Raw genomic sequence first — 21,623 nt, forward strand, 5'->3', positions numbered from 1 at the left:
TGGCCATTTTCTCTGCAAAATAAGAGTAGTTCAGCTGGGACACTAACTTATAGTACACGGCCATGAGGTTATACTGACTGGCTGTGTTATTGCAAGGTGAAGGCTACAAACTGAAGGACTACTCAATCCACAGCCAATCAACTGGCCAACTCTTATTTATTATACCTCAGCATATCTGATAGTGTAACCCAAAGCTTCACATATAGCAGCTGTATCCCTCAGTGACCAAGACTACGAGGATGCAGATATGACACAGTCCCCCTCATGTGCTGGCAAACTCATCCTGTTTAGGCTAGGAGCTCAGATGAGCAAGCAAACAAGCATTAGCTTTGTAGCCATCAACTTCTTGCCTCTGTGCTGCAAAACCAGCCAGCCTTCAGGGGAACATCTAGCACTCAGTGGAAAGGAATAACTGAAATATTCAGAGGATGTCAGGACATTCCCTTCCTTACAAAGAAAGAAAGCATTCATTTATGGGACAGAATCAAAATTCTGTGGTTCTGATTTCTGGCCCTCTCAAGAGTTAAAGAAGTCGCTGTTACTCAGCGGACAGTAAAAATTTCTCCTAACATATTTCCAATGCCAAGCCAATGGAGAAAAACTTTTGTGGAAACTTTTTTTGAATAAGACCTAAAGTTCTTAGAGGTTCTTCCATTTCTGTTGGCCTTCTAGACCATACTAGAATTCAAATGACCTGTCTGATTTTTTGGGGGGGGTTGTAAAATACCACAGGTGGAAGGGAAATAAGGTGGAGAGAAGAATCCTAAGATACAACGGATATATTTATTTTTTTAACAACTATCATTGCTCTCTTCTATGCCCCCTCCCCTGGCAAAGGTGAACTGCATATCTTTAGTTAATAATTAACTTGTCATGAGCTCCATCAATATCCCATCATCTAAGTGACAGAGGGAAGGGAGGCGATGGGGGAGGTGATCAGTACGACGTGCCAGCTCTGCCCGCAGCCTGCGATCTCGTCTCGGCCATAATAAATAGGATGAAATGCGCTCCTGATAAATGCCCATGTCATGGAGAGATTTTACCTTCACTCAGAAACAATGTAATATCTCAGCTATTACCCAAAATAATTTATCAATGTGTAATAGCTTTGTGCAGAGCTCAGATAGGAGGGGAGCAGCGTTGCCCGAGATGGATGGATCCTACCTTCTGCTTTTAATTTTTAATGCTCGTAGGCAGCTTCACATTAAAGGCCAGGTGTCATATATAGACTTAATGTAAGAATGGAGTTCATGAATTCTAATCAGGAGAGAATCTCCCTCTCTCTTCTCTTGCTTTAGTCACTTTTTTTTTTATTTATCAATTTTCCTCTTTTTCTGTACTCCCATCTTCTTGGCCTCTCTCTTTTGGTCCCTTTCTTCTCCCCTATTCTTCATATACATTTTACTCCCTGTCTCTGTAACAAAACCATTTGGGTAGCTGTTTGCTACTTCCAAAAACTGTGCCATCACTTAAAGACAAAACAGAAGACCAGATCTACTTCTGCCTTGGTCCTGGTGTCATCATTTGCACCTGTAAGAACAAACTCAACAGAGGTACCAGGCCAGAATATTAGCATTTTATATTCAGGCAAAAAAAACCCCAACACAGTAGTGATCAAGAGTGGAAGAATCTGGACTGTGGCCATCAAAATTCATAGTGGAATTGCATTACTGAAAAGATCCTGGCTGTAAAGGGCCAGGGCCAGTGGAGAAAGCCTATCCCATATCCCAGCCAAATCACATATTCCTGCAAAGAAATGGGTTCCTTTAATGGGCAAGAATACAACACTGGGATGTGTGGACCCAAAAAATGCTGTATCCCAAGGTCTCATTTTCCTAAGATTACTAGACTCCTTATAGCCATGTCAGCCACATAAATGTTCTCTTCTTCACTTTCAACATTATGCATGAAAACCCAGTTGGGGCCCATCTCTTCTGGTGGCCTGCATCAGAGGAAGCTATACAAGGACCTCTGTAGCACTATGTAAAATCTCCAGTATGGACAATGAGACAATGCCAGGAAGTTCTGTCATTAAAAACACACCATTAGGGCTCACATTCGAAATACCATTATTGTATCAATACACTACATCCAAGTATGACATACTGTCTGGGTGAGACGTACCTGAAAGCAATGGCAATGTATGACAGCACTTCTTAACTCTGTGCAAAGAAAGGAGCTGTAGGAAGGAAGCGGGGAGCACCACTTACTGGCCAGAATGTGCATCAAGGGACTACAAGACAGTTAATACAAGCAGCAGACACAAAGATCAAGGAAGAGCCACAGGCTGCGAAAAGGAAAAGATCGACTCTGGACAAAAGCTTTTGTTTGCACTCTCATGTGAAGAAAAATAAGAGCACACCAAGGCAATACTGCCCACAGGAGGAACGCTGCCAGAGCTGCAAACCTTTTTACAATCACTCTGATGACTTGCAAGTTATGAGGACACCAGTGTTGAGAGGAGCTTGGGCTTGATTTTCTGCTTTCTGTTAACAAAGGTAACGTGAACTGTTCCATTTGTTGGTTGACAGTGCAGGGACCACGGACTGAATGACTCTCGGGAATTCCTTCATAAGCAAAGACTCCTCTCATGCCTAAAAACCAGGATGGCAGAAAAAGGTTCTGCTGGTGCTGCTCATGAGGTTCCCTTTCAGCATATAAACAGAGGACAACCACCTTTTGGGGTTGCATTGTCAGTGAATTATTTCTCTTTTCCTTGCCACTCAGACATCTTTCTTTCCAGAACATAAAGAACTTAAGACATAGGCCATTTATCCCCATGTGGTATTTAGCATATTCCTCAGTCTACAGGAGCAACACAGCAGATTTCTCTTCTCAAGCACCAAATTCCCTACAAAAACAGTCCATAGGAAACTTTCCTTTCTTGTTTCTTACCTTCTACAAGGATTGCTCTGAGAACATTTCTCTATTTTCACCTCACTCCTTCCCAGCTCTGCATGTCACAGCCCTGGAGGTCAAATTTGTCCCAGCTAAAACAAGAAGCATGCCCAAAACTTCATTGGCTTTGCATTGCTTCTCATTAGGTGGCTGATCAAGGGAAGAGAAAGGCTGCTGTCCCACTGTGACAAATCCACTCTGCACACTAAGAAACCATCTCTATAATATATGTTAAAAACAATTTTTAAGAAAAAATCATTGCATAATCAATGAAAGACAAGACTTAGCTTTGTATTCAGCTTTGTGAATGTCAGAAAAAGAGACTGCCAACCTTTGGACAGCAGACCTGAAAAACAGGAGGGTGGAAAGCCAGAGCTGTATTGCTGGGCCATAGCGTGGTACTTCAGGGTACAGGGAATGTGTGGCCATTTGTGAGCTGAAGGTCAGGAAACCTCAGACTGTCTATGAAGATTCTCAGTTTTTCTAGGAACATTTTATGAAGGTTGCCTGCATGATCGTACCTTACTGAGCACATTTTGCTTCTCTATGTCTTTGTATAAATGTAGCACCCCAAAGGCAAGACCCTAGCATTCCCTGGTGCAACAGCCCTAGATACCCTCTGTGATGTACAGTTATCTGAACTAATAAGGAAGAGAGATGTTTTTTGAAGACAGACAGAAAGATAGCCTTACCTCCCCTGAACACCACTCGCTTAGTGGCTTTGGCCTGACTCCAAGCCAGGAGAAGAGCAGCATGCCCTTGACCGTGTTGAATGAAAGCCCATTGCCAGCTGCCAAATAGCCCCAGGCAGACAGTGACTCCAAGGATCAAACTCATGGTCCAAGATCCTTCCTAACCCTAGGGGGTTATGATAGAGAAAAAAAGAAAGATGTTCCCCAGGTAACAGTCTCTTGCATCACACTGCCTGGGCCTAATAAGGGTCTATTGCTGTCTCATTCCATTGCTAACACTGTGACTCTAACTGCCGTGTACTACAAATTAATTCATTCCTTCAGGCCTTGCTGTTCAGTAACTGGCTGTCACAGCAATCTCCCGAGGAGCTAATTGAGAGTTGTGATCCGTGCAGTATTTCCATTAGTGCTGTAATGACAGGCAGCCAGATACACACACATGCATGCTTGCACACACACAGCACAGGTTCCTCTATCCCCACAAAGGGAAACAGATAAGCCAGAGCCATCTCAAGTGTTAAGCAGCAACTGGGAGAATGGGAAAACAGGAGGAACAATTTCCATGATTCAGACTGAGGTCACTCAAACTTTGCTGGAATGAGAGTAACTCCAGACAAGATCCTAATTCATATTAGTGAAGTAAAATCCTTGACACACTCCTCCTCTGTACAGTGGCACTGTTTCCAGAGACTACAAATCCCACACAGTAAGTCACCTCTATTTGAATGGCCTTCCCCATTGCACGGTGTGACCTGTAGCCTCCATAGAGATGCTTCTTGAATAAGGATGATTACAGCTGTAGTTGTGTGTAGCACTGTAGAAGCTGTTACTATTAGAGTCTTACAGGTTCTGCTTAGCAAACTTGAAGCAGTGTTAATTTGGGAAGAACATATTTGATCAATTATGATGTGATTCATTCAGGAAGCTGGATAGTTCAGGCATGAATTCAGGTTACGAAAAGTCTGTTTTTTAATTTGTTTTTCCTTTCATGGCTAGTTTCCAGAAGATTAGCAGGAAAACATTAAATACAGCACCTCCTGTAGCTGTGCCACCTGCTGGTAAAGACTTAGCCATCTTAAAGGACACATTTTACATCCTACCTGGACTACATCCTTACAGTTCTCACCCAGAAAGCTGAGGACACACAATTCTGTGCTACCACTAATGATTATTTAGCAGGGTCAGTTAGAAGGAAAGAAACCTGTGTTTTCTTGGGGATTTGTCCACTTTTTTGAACTAACTCCAGAATTAACCCTACCATATCTGAGGCCTTGTCTATGTACAGACAAATGCATATCCATTCAACTTAATTGTATTAGAAGTTGGTCAAATTGATGCGGTAGTTCAGTAGGCACTTCTTTCACTGAGTGCTTTATTAATTCCAAAGCTGTGACCAATTTCTTTATAAATTAAAGACAGTTGCAGAAAAGAAAAGGAAAAGTCTGTTAAGAAAAAAGAAAGTCCATTATCAATGGGAAACCAAATGACAACAATTAATCAATCTTTTAAAAATGTAGTTCTGGCGTTGGTCTTTTTAGCCTTAAAAAGGAGACTATTTAAAGTTTCCCTAGTAATTAAAATTCTGTGGCATTTTAAGTAACTAAGCAAACCAGGATGCATTTGCAAGTTAATTATTTCAAAGTGAGCTGTGCGATTATCATAGTCATCAGACAGATCTAAGTCTAGTTACCCTCAAGTTGAGACTGTTGCAACAGCAGAGGTAACTCCAATAGCCATGTGTAAGGAGGTAGCTCATGCTGGGGAACTCTCAGAGGGTGAAGATATCCTCGCTTGGGCCTGGACTGCTCTCACATAGTCCCAGGTTTTCAAAGGCAACTTTTTAGCAAGGGAGCAAGCTGCAGGTTCTTCAAAGCATTCCAGAGAGCATAATATGCTACTCTGACTATCGGTGCAGTCTGGCTTTATAGAAACACCTAGGGAAGATACCTATTCAAGGTACACAAACAGCCTTTAGGGCTTAGATAGAGGATTAAGTTATTGAGCCTTAAGAAGTCATGGCATATAATCTTAGCTTGATAATTGAACACGCGCGTGCTCCTGGCATGTGATAAATGCAAGGTCATTTGACTTAACCTAGGAGAAGACAGCATTAAGCGGAATTACCACATGTCTGCTGCAGGCTAGTTACGCATACAGCTGTTACCACAGCTCAGCTGATACATAGCAATTTGTTCAGTTGTGCTAAAAGTTGCTGCGTGTACAAACCTCGATTCTGCCCTCTTGTGACAATATCACAGGACAATAAGGTTCTTTGAAAAGTCATATGAATTTGATAAAGGAAATACAACAATTTAAAAAACTTTCAAAACAGTGAAGTACCCCTGGAAAGTAGGTTAATGCAGGATGTTCTGAGATATCCATAGAGACCCACACTGTAATGTGTTTGGCTTTCCTGTATATAACTGTAATTACAATTTTCGACTGGACATAGTTGCAATAGATATAAAATAATCTCAGAGGGACATAGTGGAAGTCAACAGATCAGATGCATCTGCCTCTTCTGCAGACAATCAAACTAAAAGCTCACACCACACCAAGAACAGACCCTACCATCACTCATGGCAAGCTTCTGAAAAACAAGAAGAGGATGCCAGTGAAGAAAGTTCCAAAAGTCCAGGGGCAGAGGAGATCCTGGAACAGGCCACACAGCCCATTACAGAATGGTGCGTGCTGGGACTTCGTTTCTAGGATCATCTCGGGTATGCCCAGGAATGTGCAAAATGAGCCTGAAGCTTCTCTCTGTTATCGATTTTGGGAAAGCTGTAGTATTAATGGAAAAGGTCCTAAGTTCTGACCAATAACTTCATTGTTACAGAAATACTATGTGCCACAGAATAGCTTTGGCTTCTGTGCAAAGTGTAAGTGTAAGTCACGCCTTTTCACTTCAAAGGCGATACAATATGGTTTCCAGCTGGCAGGTGGAGGTGGCGTGTGGATATACAAGTAGAGATTTGTTCCAGACTATTTTGAACAGAGTATTTGGAGGGAGCTTCCAAAATGCGGTTACTGATTTAGTGTGCCTGGCACATATTTCACCACAAACTGATCTCTTCACAACTCTGCCATGCCAGCACACATATAGTTACATAGCAGGATCACCCCAAACAAGCCGAATCAAATCCTGTGGCCATAATACATGAAAGAAGCCCCTGTTCATGTCAGCATTTGGCATCCTCATGGTCTCCACACATAGCATAATTTGGGGGTCTGGCTGTTTTGCAAGCCTCAGTGTCTGTGTTTCCTACAACACAATCCTGACAATATTTGCACAAGTTTTTTCCCATGGCTCACCAACACTTCAAATATTTTTTCATAGAGGAATACCTCAAGCCTATCAAACTTTCAGTGCTCACTGCACTGTTCAGTTCAACATTCAGTCACATTTCCATAGCCTTTATTTGAATGTCCTTGCAATAAGCAATGCAGTCACAAGCAGAACAGCTCGTGCACATGTGCTGCTTCACAGCTCAGTCATGGGCCTGGGTGGGCAGAAAGGGAAGCACACTTGGACTCGCTTGGTACATTGGCAAAGAGCACTTGTGCACATAGGCTCAGGGAAGTCTGGTAAGTTCTTGCAAGATACAGGGAAAAGCAATTCCTAAAAAGTTTTTTTTCAAGTTAGGGCAATATGGAGAACCCTGGGCTGCACCTCCAGAGATCCTAGCGTGAGACCTGGATAAGTACTCAGTCAGTGCATGCACAGGTACTCTATGTGAGTAATATGGCATATGGCTCTACAGAACTGTCATGCTCGCTCCTGGAAAAGTTTGGCACATCTTGTACTAACAGAATATCAGAGGGGCAGTTGTATAACTTAATAATGTGGAAATGTCCAAAAGCAAAACAATGAAACAGGTCTGTGATATAGTAACTGGTCTCATATTCACTGGTTTGTACTGGGTTGGATTCAGCAACATGACGTCAACCAGTCTGCTTTTATCTAGGAAACCCAAGAAGAGAAGCAGAACACAAGTCTGTATGCAGCCTTGGTAATACACCACTGTAGTGAAGCTCATCCTACTAATTAATTTTTGATAAGCCAGGCAGTGGCTGATGAAACTTTTTCATCCATATAAACCTAGCAGTAAGGTCCTGAAAAATAATACACAATCACTTGTATACATAAGAAGTCTTTACCAGTTCAACCTAAATCTCATTTTAAACCTGTTCTCTACCTTCACCAGCCAAAATATAAGGATCTGCTCTCATACTGAAACAAGGATGTTGTTGTGGAACCAACACCAATTTGACTAAACAGGTTTAGACATCACCTGTCAGTTAATTCAGTTGTCTCCAACAGACAGGCCTTCAGAATCTTCCCATTAGATATATCTTCTGTGCAGTAGGGCTAAACCTACAGTTCTGGAAGTGTCATTAATTCTCTGTTAGGTTGGATGAACCATGGTTCTTTCATATTGTTCTTGCTCACCAGCAGGGAATAGGTTATTGTTCCCCACTACAGTTTGATCTTCACAGGGTGGTTCTAAGCTAGAGGCAAAACAACTTCAGTGTGAAGTGGAAGAAAGGGCTGAGCTGCACAAGTTCATGAGGTATACACACTGACTTCTCTAGCAATGTCTAAATCTGCTGCTGGCTCCACACATCTGACACACAGAGCTGAGAAACTAGAGGCAAGCTAATGTGGAGATGCACCAGGTCATCTGCTTCACAGCAAAAAGCAGATATAGCAACTAAAGCCCCTTCACACCACACCTCCTCCAGTAAACGCAGGCCAGCCCCAATGTGTAGTACACTGCACCTGTCTCAGCTGGAGAGGTCCTTGCAGCTTGCGTTTGATGGAAGACACCTGCCTATCCTGTGAATACATCCGGTGTTCCTGTGAGAACAGGGATCTTGAGAGAGGAGGAGTTGCCCTGATGCAGTGAGCTTATCAAATCATTTGGAAGGAATCTTTGGGGAGACCTAGTCCAGTCATGAAGCAGGACTACTACCACCACTAGAATATGTCAGCTGTGCCTTTATCTAGCTGAGTCTTAGAAACTTCCAGGGATGGAAGTTCCACCATACCTATAGGTAACGTGTTTCATTGCAGTTCAGGCCCCCTAGGGAAGTTTTGCCTATGCCTGATTTGAATATCCCAAGACACAGTATGTACTGCCAGCCATAGCTGGCAGAAGACCAAGTCCCGTCTAGACTATTCTAAAAATGGTAAACAGAAAATGAGAAAAAATAAGCAAACATTTGGAAAGAGGCTCACAAAACCAGTGTACAAATGCATTTCTCATGCTACCTGAAACTCAGCACTAACTACAGGAACTCCTTCAGGATTTCTATTTTCAAAAGCTCTCTCAGTCAGCAGAACTGAAGAAAGATTATGGTACTCTGATACTCCTTCTGACAGAATAAAGCTGCATGAAAACAATCAAGAGTACATTAAACAAGGTCTGACTGCCAGCCCAGCCTTCCCAGCACTCTCTGTTCAGTAGGGCAGTTTACAGAACAGGGGCTTCAAGCTCTGATTATGGCCCCCCATTTATACTGCTCAGTTCCCCAAGGTAGTTATCAAGTGCAAATAAACTCACAGGGGGACATTTGCCTCCTCTGTTTCTAATTAATGCCACTGAAACTCATCATTAGTGTATGAGGGCAGCTCATACACACCTAACCACCTGTCAGAAACACCTATTGTATAATATTAAACAAAAGGTCTGTTGAGTGAAGGGAACCTTTTCTTCAGGAGGTGCTTTTGATTCAGTTCAAGAGAAGGCTAAAGCACCAAAAGCCATTTACCTCATTTGGCTCTTTGCCCAATTCCTTGCTACAGCAAGGAACTAGTTTTATTCTGGTCTGCATGTTCCATATTAACTCACTGCATAATTTAACATAGCTATCTAACAAATCACACTTAGAATCACAGAATTAGGATCGGAAAGGACCCGTGGAGGTCATCTGGTCCAAATCCCTGCCCAAACCAGGCTCAGCTTTGAACTTAGATCAGGCTGCTCCTAGCAAACTCTGACTGCCTCTGAAAAAGACAGCTGCTCTGCAACAACTCCCACTATGAAGAACTTTTTCCTTAAAGCTATTGTAACTCCCCTGTTGCAGGTTTTATTCATTGCCTCTCAACCTTTCGCTGTGCTCCTCAAAACAGAAACCGTCTCTGTCTTCTCTTTAATTACCCATTAGCCAGTTGAAGGCTACAATTAGACCTCCCTTAGCTTTTTCTTCCCCAGCTGAATAAACTCAGGTCCTTCAGTCTCTCCTTTTATCTCATATTCTCCAGCCCTCTAATGGTCTTTGTCACTACTGGCTGGACTTGCTCCAGTTTGTCAATGTCTTCCCTATGCTGGGCAGGCCAAAAATGGACAGAGGACAAGGTAGAGTCTTACAATTGCTGAATAGAGGGGAATAATCACTCCTCTATGACTTGCTGGATACAACTAATGCAACCTGGTATGTGCTCAGCCTTCACTACCATGAAGTCATGCTGCTGATTGATCTTCAACTTTTCTATCAGGACCCCTAGGTCCTTTTCTGCAGAGCTGCTCTCTAGCCACATGGATTCTAGCCCAGGCTTCTTTCAAAAACAACATTCACTTTCCAACACACCTTAGCAACATCACTAAAATCAGCATGCAATTTGTAATTCAAGGGCAGTAAATACATCTCATGAGCAGAGCAGAAAATAGATGTTTTGTGGAGGTGCCTGAATTTGCTTGCAGCTGATAATTTAGGGGGTGTTTAGGCATAATTTACAAATTGTATGCCCCTAACTCCTACTTTACTTCTTTTCCCAGCACAATATCCATGCCTTATGCATTTGTGTAAGATGACACAACTTTTGCCTTCTCTGAGGCCTCATGCACCAGTGTAGCCTGGTCATCTGGGGTCTACCTGGGAGAGTGATCAAGGAGCAATATCTGCTACCAGAGTCAAAGGAAGCAGAAGGGACACATCCTTGCACCAAAATCTCTAACCTGTGGGCAAAAGAAAGTTCTCTGTTTCAGAGTATATTGTTCAGAGCAGAGGCCAGGGAGTGAGGGGTGGAGGAAAGGTCAGGAGTTGAGCACACACACACTACCACCACCACCACCACCCCCATCTTCTCACGCAGAGTTTGAATGAACAGAGGGAGGAGAAGAAGAAAAAGGACCTGTCTGGTCAAAGAGTAACAGAAAATAGTGCAGTTCCCTAGAGAGGAAACCACAGAGGGAGCAGTAAGGGGAAAGGTGTCTCAGGAGTCCATTATATTTAGACCAAACTGCGTTCTTCCACCAGAATGGCCTAAACACATTAGGCACTGCCCCAGTAACAGATCTAGAACATTTTTCCCAAATCTAGTTCCATAGCTGGTTATACTTACCTCCCCAATGTGCACATCATCAGATTTTATATTCTGACTCACTTGATTTCTGGTACTATTTACTTTTTAACTCACAGTATGTTTCCCTTTCCTGTGGGTGGTTTAGAGCAGATTTCACAGCTGTTAGGCTTTAAATAAAGTATCCGTTCTACCTAATTGTATTTTAAACGATTCACACTCTGCAGGTATGCCTCTTTCTCCTCTCTGTTTGCTCTATTTTCCACTTTGCCCAAATACAATAATCTCCTAAGACAAGATCCATTTTGTCCAGTGCTGTAGCTATGTCAGTCAACAGTGCAATCAATGTTAGAACATTACTTCTGGCAATGGCCTAGAGCAGATACTTAAAGAAAGGTGATTAGAAGCAGGGTAGGAACAGAATGACTGTATTCTTGGTGCACAGTGCTGATGCTTTGGAGATCTAACCACAATGACCCAAAACCCCTTTCCAGGTGGTAATATGAAACCCAGCATAATCTGGGTCATTTCCTCTCACCCCCTACCTTTGCCCTGAGCATGATTCCATGTTTTTTCAATACTGTGAAATCCTCTGTCATGGTGATTCTCCCATTTTTATTTATTCACATATCAACACGCTTGATTGTCCATTATGGTTTCTAGTGATCTGCTTGGCCTAGAAAACTTCCTTTTCTTGTTTTTGGAGTTAGATAATATCTTTGCCACCTTCCTTCCCCATGATTTAAGTGAGATGTGATTTTGTGATAAATGCAGACACATTTACAAAACCTGCTAACACAAACTTAGTAATATCTTTAGAACCGTACTGAGTGGGAGAAGCTGAGGCTGGTACAAGCCCTGTCAAGAAAGCTCCACAGCATCTTGCCATAGTAGTTGCATTCATGCTAAGCACCAGCTGCAGCATTTAGTAAAGCTTTCCAGGTATAACCTCAACAAAAGAAAGAAACAGCCACCAAATACAGAAATTCACTTGGTGACCTACTTACTTGGAGATGTCAATATTAAATACCAGAAACTATCTTGTAAGGGGACCAGAATTCTGTAAGGATATGTCCTTGCCCATGAGAATGTACAGTCCAAACAACAGATGCATGCAATAACTGTAGAAGCATATGCTACCAACGGGTTCCCATGACATGGCAGAGTTTTAACGGAGAGTTGATTATTTTAACAGTTTTGGTTTTTTATGTTATTCTGCCTTGTAAAGATTATCTCTGTATAAAAACACAATAAATTTTCATTGTCTATTTTGTTCATTCTGACCTTATATATAACTAACATCCACTCACACAAACCGAAAGAACTCCATGACACATCTAGTATTAAAATATTCAGTCTGAATAAACTGTTTGGTAGTATTTGGCCAATCAGGACAGTATTAAAACAAAACCAAAAATTAATAATATCCTATTGCTTAGTACTTATACCACACTTTACATTTAGAAGTACTGCAGAAAACATTGCTTGATTAATCAATTAATCAAGAAGCTATAAAATTAGCTACATTAACTAATTAATTAATCAAGAAGCTATTAAAAGCCTGACTGAAAGGATATCGATTGCTGCTAGAAATAACAATGCAATACAATGTTGTGGTGTAACGATAAGAACTTCAGAGCTGGGAAACAACAGTTCTATCAGGATTCACATGCACGGATTTGAGATGCACCCTAGAGTTATGTGGAATGGGAAACCAGAAGAGAGCTAGAATATGTATTGTCAAACGTAAGCATAAGAGGTTGTTTGAAATGGCACCACTTTCAAACACAAAATAACGAACTATGGCTGAGATCCTGCCTTGCAAGAAATTCCCACCCTGAAGAAAAGGTAGGTAAAATTAAGAGAAAACATACTTTATTTATCAGCCTTGGTATCAGCTGCTGCCTTTATTATGGGTTTTCAGAGACCTACTGAGATAAGAACTAGAATGGGTATTTACCAATTAATCTCTGATGAGAAGATGCTAACGGCTTGCTCAATGCATGCTGCTTACTCTATGATCATTACTTAATTCACTCTAAGAAGTCTTTGCAAGAGCTTTGCTGTTAGCCTGTAGCATAACCTTCAGAGGCTCCAGGGAGACCAAGAGCTGCACCCAAATACAGATAAAATAGAAGAAGCACAGGCACCCTTCCCATCTCCACTGCAGGGCATGGTATGGAAAGGCCAAGCCCTAAGGGCAGGAATGCAGTTTCCCCTGAGGGCAGGTGAGTTAGACATCCACTTACTCCTTACCTCTTGCTTACAACCAGGCCATCTATTTTACAACCTGAGCACCTTACCAAGCTCTACGCCCTGCAGAGCAGGACTGTAGCTAGCTTCAGTAACTTCTCTGGTCTGATCCTTCCAATTGCTGATTTTTTTTGCCCCACTTAAGATGAGGCCAAGCAGCAGCTGAGTTTCATCTGCTATTAGCGCACATGACTCTAAAGCTACAGGGAAGTGTGAGTGAAAACAGCCACAGTGATGACTGTCAGAAGGTCTTGTGCACAGGGTTTACCAGAACTACAGACTGATTGTTCAGGATCATCCATCTTCCCATCCTACAGCCATACTTCTGATGGGTTATTGAATTGCAATAGCAGCATCTCTGGCACAGAAGGGGTGTCTGAGACACTATGGATCTGCTCCACCTAGCGACTCCAGAACCTGTTAGACTACACCTCTGTACTGGAGATGAAGATAGATGCATGCAACAATATAGGGCACTATAAAATATATATAATCTGTAGGCTACTGCTTGGTGATCAGGGCAGTAGAAGAGCTGAGGGAAGTTTCACACTCTTACTAAGCTGACCTGTGGTAAGACAGGTTTTATATAATGGGATCATTAATTCCCTCCCCCCACTTTCTTATTCCAATTTTCACCCACCACCCTTATATTTTATTAAATTTCAATCTCTCTTTGGTAATAGCGAACAAACAGAAAATGAGAGCAGAATGTTATATCCCATAGCATCACAAGCAGCTTGAGACAGACATATCAGCACAACTGAAGGGTGGAGGAGGGGAAGCTCATACAAGGTATTGCCTTCCCTCATAAGGCAAACATATAGGCAGAACTATCTCCTGCACAAGTGAAGAGAGCCCTCAGTTTGCTTGGGTCTTGAAGCAGATTACTGGAGCAGCCTACACTTCAACTTAATTGGCATAAAATTAGGCACATTATGGCAGCCATTGTCCCCAGGGATGAGCAGCAGAAACAGATTATACACCCTGGCATACAGGCACAGTCTGGTCCCAATCCTTGCATTCTATGAAGACTGTGGGTTTGTGCATATTGTACTGCAAGAGCCATATATACTACAGATGATGCCCGAGGTTAGGTGACAGGGTTACGTGCCTGGGCTACAAAACAATGATGCAAAAAATGAGCAGCATCTCTGTAATTCAATGTAGAACAAAACATATTCTATACCAGAACATTTTCTATTCCATTTCCCAAATGGAAAAAGAAAAGCCAGTTCTGAAAACCATAGACACAGTGTCTTTTTAGTGTAGCTGTAGTGAATATCTGTATGGCATACTGCTGGTGAGGAATCTTTCCTTTCACTGCTAACACTAGATTAGTAATTCTCTCTTTCACACTGTATGGCTCTGGCATCAACCCTACTGTTCAGGAAAAGCCCTGTCTCCCTGACTGAGATCACTATTTATACTGGATGCCCATTAATTGCATTGCTTGGAATGATTTGCTGTGGGTTTTCTTTTTTTTATTCTAGCTGCATTATGTCGTGATCCGATGATTGATTGGGCCCTGTGAGCAATCATGAGCCCAAGCCTATTGCTGCTAGCTTGATAGAGTGTATATCTCTATTTCATATTCAATAATGATGAATGGTCATGGCTTACATTTATATAGCGCCTTTCATCCAGAAAGATCCCAAAGCGCTTTACAAATTGATTTACTGTGCAAACTATGGGGTTTATTCTCCGCTTCATAAGCTCGTATAAATCCCATTGAGTTACTTGCACTTCATCACAGTACTTGGTATTGCCCAAACAAAGCACAAGCACCCTTTATAATACACCTAGGAGAGAGTCAGGGAACACTTATAAAAATATGCAAGTGTTCAGAACCTCAGTTTTATGTCCTATCCAAAAGGCAGAATCTTTAGCAGCAAAGCATCCACATAACCCTGGGAAAGTGCTACTTTCTGCACTACTAACAGGGCTTCCTGCAGCAAAGCGTTCCTTGGAGAGGACACCACAAGGGCTGAGCCTGCCTGCTCATGACTGCACCCTGAGGCAGTAGCTGCTAAAAACAATCAGCTCCTTCTGGTTTTGTTTTTTTTTTTAATCCCACTATTAAACAGAAAGCTACTAGCAGTTGAACATCAGGAGCCATCAATACAGGTTGCATGGCTTTCTTCTGGGATGCAGCAGAATGAAACAGGAGGAAGGCTCAGGCAACCTTCCTGGCAATAATTTTGAGCAAATTTTAGCCACAGTATGGTGCTCTGCACTAATGTTTTGAAGCAAATTACCTAGTTGCCTTCTCCTCTGTTTAACTTGGGGTGGGGAAGGAAATGCACCAGGTATGTGCCTGGCTTCAGCAACTCCTGCTAGTCCCCACCTTGATGACTAGCAGAAGGGAGTCCCAAATCTGGAATCTAACCCTCACATCTCCCAAGCCTGAGGGATACAGAGTGAAGCAGGGAATTCATGACTGAGACAAAAGATAATCACCTCGAGTATTTTTTCCACATTCTCCACTCAGTCTAAAAGCTTTAAAGGAGCAAGAGCATCTCTACCTCCATGACTTTGGCAGAGAGTTAAGTGAGATGCATAAAAACAAATGCAGAAATTCTCAAATAAATGTGGTGCCTGTGAAAATGAGATGCCAACAGTGGCTCTTACCAATGTGCCATGGGTGTAAGCTGAAAAAACTCCCCAGCACCTTTTTTTTTCCCTGCTGTATCACTTCTTAAATGGCTGCAGTACCAATGCTGGTTCTAAACTGATCAAAGACAGTCACGTCAAGTTATTCAACGCTTGTGTGAAAGGCCCACTCCTAAGGGATTTTAATCTAAATGTGTTCTCTGGGAACCCAAAAAGAAATACGTTACAGATATTTGAAGGTAAAAGGCATCGATCTAGCGCTAAAATTACATATGACTTTCAGGTTTTGACCATTGTCTTTTCTTTCTTGGCCTATCAGAATTACCATGCTGACATACTACAGTGGTAAGTACAGTTAAAAAGTAGAAAGAGAGAACAAAACCTTCCCTCCTTTATTATGTTACGGACTGTTTGCCGAATTCTTTATTAATGTCAGTTCAAAAAAGAAGATGACAAAGGTTAAGACAGGAAGAAATTCCTTCTTGAAGACATGAGTATTTTGTAAAATAAATCTAGCAGCAGGATTGACAGCATCAGCCTGAAAGGCCCCATGTAACATGCTTTCCTGGGATGGGGGGAGGGGAGCGGAATCACACAGGAAGCATAGGATTTATCCAGCAGTTTCGTAATATGTTCAGGCCAATATAGCTGCAGCCAGTCCCTCAGTGATGCATGTCCCATCTCTGTTTTGGTCAGCTCTAGCAGCTTGCCCAATACCAATACCAGTAAAATCCTTCAGACAAGTGAGTGAGGTTTTAAGGAGGCTGTAGGTAGAGATGTCCTCCTATCTCCCCCTGGAATTAATATCCTGCCCATTTGATCTCAGTGGAAAGAGGTTACGGTGAATGTCATGGCAAATGGGATGATGAAGCACATGGAAGCCTTAGAAATTTCCTGGTATAGGCAGAGAGAATGCAACAAAAGCATTGCCCAACTGTAGATGTTAGTTAAGGCCAGTCAGATGCAGGGCACCTGCCCCTACTGCTCACCTGGGGCATGAGACCCCACTAACCACTCTGAAGACTGGTCTCCCACTTCAGTGAACAGGGTAGCATTTCTGTATTTCCATTTGTCATCTATATTTTAAGTGTGGACCTCAGTCATACTTAATGAACAGTCACATTTAGCACTGGGTTTAAGTGGAGTATCAGTTTTTTTCTTGAACATCTCCCCTCTAATACCTAGATATGTCATAAACACTAAGAAATTTATCTTCAAAACATCTGCATGGTGTTAAAGAACTGCAAGGTGAGGGGTACAGCCTAAAGCCTACATGACATATTCTTTCATTTTAGGGGACCACCAGGTGTGATGAAGGCCTGTTTTATCAGCCTAGGTTTCACAACTTTTGTGTGGTTAAATTTCAGTTCATTTTTACTGCAATTCAAATTCTTCAATTTCATCTTCAACTTTACATTAGGTGCTTTGAATTTGCATCCACAAAGCAAGAAAACTAAGAACATTTTGATACAAATGGCCTGCTTAGCAAGAGTGGAACCTTAAGCAACCTTCCAATAACTAAAAGGAGGTTAATAAGATACAGACAGGATCTTAGAGGAGGTATATGGCAGGAGAATGAGAGACTGTGGGAATTAATTGCAAGAAGGGACATTCTGACTGCATATAAGGAAAAACATTTTCACCATAAACAAGCAGAAGAACAAGTTACCCAGAGAGACTGTGAAATCTCCATCCTTGGAGGTTTTCAAGGTCCAGCCTGATCCTTCCTGCCACACTCTTCTGCCCATCTAGCACTTTTCCCAAGACCCTCCCTCACTTGTTTAATTCTTCTTGTGTCTTATGTTCTGCATGTCAGTGTGGCTCCTTCTTCTTCTGGCTTTGATGTCAATAGGCGGGCAGTGAGAATAAGAGCAAGACTACCAGTTCTGGTCTGTAAGATGACAGTGGCCTTCATATGTTTGGAGAAACAGTGACACAGAAGAGCAGACCAAGGCCCACAGACCTAAGATAAAACATGTAACCGCATCAACAGGAGAACAAATGAGTAGTTCCATAATGAGGGTGGGTACTTGCTTATTGCAGACAGCCTCATCATAATTTAGCTGCCAAACACTAGCAAGCAGCTATTGAGCTCATATGAGCTACTGAAAAAAACCCCTCAATTACTTACCTATTTCTCATAATGCAGGGATACTGGAAAAAGTATAATAATGACCCTTTGCCTTATTTTAAATCTTTACCCTATTCCTTTCATGCTATGGAGATATCAGTGTTCTTAGCCAATAATGTAAATGCTGTTATACAGACAAAATACACATTGTTGGCCATCCAGTGGCAAGGGATTTTTAAGTTAATACTGGAAGACATTACAGGTTCCACTTTTGTTGCCGACCAAATGTTGAGAAAGTATGCACTTCCATAAATGTCCTGTTTGGTGGATTTTATAACCAACAAAGAACAACTAACTCATGAGATCAAAGCCAACGTGAATATTTATAAGGAGGGACTGACAGAATGGCAAGAAATTCTTACAATCTGCTATTTGTAAGCTTTGGAGAAGCCACAGAATAATCCCATAGTTACTGTTTGAGGTTGGAATGCAGTTTCTCCTAGTCATGGGTTCCACAACCTGACCAAGCTCTTCTAGCTGGATAGCCCCAGGCTGGCACCACCAAAAGGCAACATGATGCCAACCCAGGTGTCTCCCTACCACAGCTGCACCAGGAGTGCTAGGAGACTGAAGGTCACCAGAAAAAGAAAAAAAAAAGTGACAATAACTTACCTTGGAACCAAGGCTATCAGACTAGAAGGGAAACAAACTCCGTACTTTCAGAAACACTGGAAAATTACCAAGCACAGGAAAAGGATTTCACCCCATGTGAGGAGACACTGTCCAATCTAACTGTTCAGCAAGTAGTTGGAAAGATTATATGTTTTTTTTTTAATGCTTAGAAAACTTGCTATCAATGACAGGTCATCTCATCAACATTGAAGAACAGGTGACAAGAAAAACCAGAAAGCAACTGTAAATTAGTTAAAGCAACAGGGCCAGAGCCTGTTTCCTGGCAAAATCTATTTCCATCTCACAAGAAATGCCAACATAAATGACATAAGTTGGACTCCTACTGGCACTCAGCTGCAAAGCCAAGGACCAAAAAAATCCTGGAGACTGAGATTCTCCTGATCTAGGAATATCCCATCCCTCCATAGCAGAAGACACATTCATGGGGGCAGGGATGCCAGGGAAGCCTGCATCACTTTCCAAAGCTTAATTTATCCCAAGGATAAATAGAAGATTCTGACAGCCCTTCACATACATCAGTCTACCCTCATTCCCCAGCACTGAGCTCAATATAACAGCACTGTAAAAAAGAAAGAAGCGACAGGCAGCAGTTCTGGAAATTAAAGCAAAAGCTTTTAAGAGCATTGCAAAAAGACGACATGACTGGTAGTGCTCAAAGACCTTAATTTTTATACAGAAATAAGAATAAAGCAAGGTGGCATAAAATTTTCAAGTTTCTTTGCCTTTGCAGGCAGATCAGTCTGGACAGAATATAACAGTGTTCAGCATGGTGCATACCAAAGATCTCAATGTCCAGCTCCACGAGCCTGAAACATCATTGTATCTGCCTGTACATAGTGCCTCCCACTCAGCCAACAAACTTTCCATCCTGCAGCTCCCCAGGGACAGTGTGACAGAAGCCCACAGCAGCCAAAGCTACATGTCTGGTAAAATCCTCCGAGCTGAACAGAAGATGACAGTACCCAGGATCATCACTAAAGCAGGAAGGGAGTCCAAAAATATATATGAATCAGGGCCTGGGAAAGAGTGTTTTACATTAGCTTGTTACAGAAGCAAGTGGAAAACTGCTGCACTCCTGAGGTTTTTTCCTTCCCAAAGCAAGCAAGGGCCAGAAAACATGAATCTTATTTGTATAGGAAAACACACGATCCTCTTCAGACTCCCAGTGTGGAGGAGCATGTTGAACCACACCATCCCCCTGCAGCCCTCCCTCCCTCTCATCTGCCGTAGATATACAAGGCTAAGTTGATGAGCTGTTCAGCTTAGTGTGAAATGTGTTACATTTTCCCCCCAGCTGCTTCCTGATTGCAGTATTTACTTTTAATCTCCTCTGCCTCAATGCCCGATAAAAACTTTGTCACATTAGATGGTGACAGATGGGAAAGAGAAGGGGGGGATCACTGCAAGGGAACGTCCTGGCTTCCCAATAATTTTTCACAACGCCAATTATGTCCTTCAGTGCTTCCCGGCATGTGCACCCATGTCAGCAGAGAAGGAAATAGAAAGGCATAAATAAAGACAAAACTAGGCACTGCGTGGCTTTAATCTGCAGAATAACATTTCTCATTTGGGTGAAATATTGTTGGATTCTCTCTTGTGCTGGAAATGGAGACACACGCACATATATACACAGAGACACAGGTGCACAGAGTTCACAACTGCTTTCCTTATGCATGGGTAATACCCATCTTCACAAGCAGCTCTTCGGCATTGCAAACAGAAAAGTGCTGTTTTCTCCTGCTTTCTGAAAGGTATCCATGTCCAGCAAGCCAAATCTTGTGCTCTTTAATACATCCACCATTGACTAAACAGGAATAATGTGAGGATTCTCATCTTTAGGGTATCAAAACAGTTCTTAGAAAGTTTAAGATCATGCCATATTATGCTGTGCTTGAGGCTGCTGGCAAACATCTGTTTCCAAGGCTAATCCTGGATGACACTACATTTGCCACCATTAGATGTCCCATCCAAGGCGATGGGCTACAAAGGAAGGTCTCTTAAATCTAAGTTACTTCTCGCTTAGGTCTCTGAGAGAAATGGAATGCCTTAGTATCAATCTGTATTGGTAGAGATGAATATAGCAACAGCTGAAGGTAATCATGGAAGCAAAGGGAGAGGGTCCCAGGATGAAGGTGAGAGACAATTTTGACCTGGGAATGTCTCCAGGAAAGGATGGAAGGAGACTCCACAACCTCTCTGGGCAGCCTGTTCCACTGCTCTGTCACCCTCAGAGTAAAGAAGTTTTTTCTCATATTTAAGTCAAACTTCCTGTGTTCCAATTTGTGCCCATTGTGTGTGAGGGATTTTAGATGATGGTCTGTGTAGGGCCACAACAGAAAAATAACAAGCTGAACACAGCTCTGAGAACACGACCTTGAAGAAGGGAACTATGAGAATTGTTATTGAACAATATGTTGTTGCAGTCTGGGGGCTGCTGCTAGCTGGCAGAGCACGCACCTGGCAGGCCTTGTTGCATGCGCTGGCCACGCGTGCGGCAGTGTCTAGTCAGTACTTTTCCACTGAATCTGCTGAGGGTATAAAAAAGCATGGCTCAAAGTGGAGAGAGGAGAGAAGACACAGCGCACGCTCTACAAACCACAGGGGACGCCCTGAAGGTGCCGTGTCTATCTCCCTGCTCCATGATGACCCTGCTAATGGTCACTCTCCTGCTCACTGGTAGTAGTCGGGTTGGTAAGACTGTCATAAAGAGAAAAAAATGCTAGTAACTGCTTATGCAAGGCTATACTAGAGCAATAAATACTGTTGTGCTTTTTAAATATTGTGTGTGGGGTGAACTTTGTGCATAAGAAGCCTGCAAACCTGTTACAATTGCCCCTTCTCCTGTCATTGGGCACCACTGAAAAGTGTCTCGTCCCATCATCCTGACACACACCCTTTAGATACTTGTAAGTATTGATGAGATCCCCCCTCAATCTTCTCCAGGCAGGACAAACCCAAGTCTCTCAGCCTTTCCTCATAAGGGAGATGCTCCAGTCCCCTGATCATCTTGGTAGCTCTCCGCTGGACTTGCTCAAGCAGTTCCGTGTCCTTCTTAAACTGGGGGGCCCAAAACTGGACACAGAACTCCAAATGCAGTCTCACT

The 21,623-nt window shown here is 42.4% G+C and overlaps 1 protein-coding gene across 2 annotated transcripts in view; it reads right to left on the reverse strand.

The window, feature by feature from the left end:
- The window catches only part of ANGEL1 (angel homolog 1), a 164,693-nt gene that overhangs the window by 31,417 nt on the left and 111,653 nt on the right, over positions 1-21,623 (reverse strand). The gene's annotated exons all lie outside the window — the stretch shown is intronic.

This window comes from Phalacrocorax carbo, chromosome 9 (genome assembly GCF_963921805.1).
Source record: "Phalacrocorax carbo chromosome 9, bPhaCar2.1, whole genome shotgun sequence".
In the NCBI taxonomy this organism is placed as follows: domain Eukaryota; kingdom Metazoa; phylum Chordata; class Aves; order Suliformes; family Phalacrocoracidae; genus Phalacrocorax; species Phalacrocorax carbo.